This window comes from Humulus lupulus, chromosome 2, assembly GCF_963169125.1.
Source record: "Humulus lupulus chromosome 2, drHumLupu1.1, whole genome shotgun sequence".
NCBI lineage: Eukaryota > Viridiplantae > Streptophyta > Magnoliopsida > Rosales > Cannabaceae > Humulus > Humulus lupulus.
The window spans coordinates 286,184,002-286,185,915 of record NC_084794.1 but is presented as its reverse complement, the minus strand read 5'-3'; the positions used below and the strand labels follow the sequence as shown (position 1 = coordinate 286,185,915).

The 1,914-nt window shown below is 30.7% G+C and overlaps 1 non-coding gene across 1 annotated transcript; it reads left to right on the top strand.

Moving 5' to 3' along the window:
• The first annotated feature begins 365 nt into the window (after window positions 1-365).
• On the top strand, window positions 366-472 carry LOC133820538 (small nucleolar RNA R71). The gene has a single exon (XR_009886945.1). It is a non-coding gene; the product is annotated as a small nucleolar RNA R71 (small nucleolar RNA).
• The last annotated feature ends 1,442 nt before the right edge of the window (window positions 473-1,914 follow it).

Genomic DNA, 1,914 nt, shown 5'->3' with positions numbered 1-1,914 from the left:
AGGATTGGGCATTATGGCACGGACTAGAACATATAGAACAGACATCTTTTCTTGGTTGTATTGGAGAGTTTATAGTTTGGCTTATGGCTAAAGCTTCTACTTTTCTCGCTAATTTATCTAAAGATGTTCTTAAGTCTACTTCTTCTTTTACTTCATACCTTCCTCCTCTTTTTGGTGAATTAGTTGACCTAGACCTAGGATCAAAATAATTCCATTGTTGTGAATTGATAGATAAATCTTCAAGGGCGTCCCACGCCTCTTGTCCTTGAAATTTTAAAAATTTTCCAGTATGCATAGATTGAATCATTTGACGATTAGAGGGAGTCAAACCATCATAAAAATATTTTACAAGTCTCCATTTTTCAAAACCATGATGAGGACATTTTAATAATAAATCTTTAAATCTTTCCCAACATTCATAAAACTCTTCATTGTCTTTTTGAAAAAACTCGGAGATTTCTCTCCTTAGACTATCAGTTTTAGACATAGGAAAAAATTTCAGTAAGAATTTATTATAAAGTTGATCCCAGGTAGTTATAGACCCCGTGGGAAGGGAATTTAACCAAGCTTTTGATTTGTCTATTAATGAAAAAGGAAACAATCTTAGTTTGACCGACTCATCAGAATTTTTTTGAAATTTAAATGTTGAGCAAATTTCTAAGAAATCTTTGACATGCATGTAAGGATCCTCTCTATCTAACCCATAAAAAGATGGCAATAATTGAATGATTGCGGGTTTAAGCTCAAAATGAGTAGCAGAAGTAGTAGGTAAAACAATGCATGAAGGAGCATTAGATGAAATAGGTGCAAAATATTCAAGCAAAGTTTTTTCAGGCACAACATTTTCATCAACAATATTAGCAATAGGTTCCATGATGCTCAAATTTTTACTAACACTTTCAATTTCAAATAAAGATAAACGTCTTTTTACTAATCGTTTTTTAGAGTTACGTTCCCAATGATGCATACAATTTTCACAAACAAGGCAACAAGGATAATCTCAAACAAGCAATTTTCTGATGTGGAAGATCAGTTAAAACCGCAACCACAGAGCATACTTAGAATTTTTAGAGATTTCACAACAATAATTCTTATGGTTTACTTGTCCCCAGGCCTATTTGATTCCACTTACTCGCGCACTACTAACAACTCCCCGAGGTTAATTAGTAGAGGCGGATTGAGAATTTTGTTCAAATTTCCTTTAAGCAAAAATTGCTTATGGTGAAAGGACAAGATTTAGGTTTTTTTTTTTTTTTTTTTTCAAGTATTTTTCACAATATTACACTAAAATATTATAGAAGACAAAGAAAAAAAAATAAGGCAAAAATTAAATAAGACTAAAATTTAGGCAAGAGTAGGGAGGCATAGCATGCCATCAACCATAACAAAATTAAGGTAAAAGTTAGGAGGCACAAGTGCCATCAACTAAAACATAAGATAGAAGACTAGGAGGCAAAATTGTCATCAACTAGTAATTTGCGGAAATTAAATAAAATAAAAATTACAACAATATAAATAAAGAAAATTACAACAAAATTTAGGAGGCACAAGTGCCGTCAACTAACAAAGATATAAAAGAAATAAAATTACAACAAAATTATAACAAAATTAGGAGGCACAAGTGCCATCGACTATAAAAATTAAAATGATAGATAGGAGGCACAAGTGCCGTCAACTAAAAAAAAAATAATAAATATAGAAATATAAGTATATATTTTTTTATGGGTGGTTGAACCGTCCCAAATTTCTTTTTATCTTTTTTTTTTTATTTTTTTTTATAGATATATATATTTTTTTAGTTTTTTTTTAAGTGCAAAAATTAAAATAACTAGTAGAAGAATTTACTAACCTTGAGATAATTTTCGTTTCTTTTCTCTTGCAACTCCCTGGCAACGGCGCCAAAAACTTGATGAA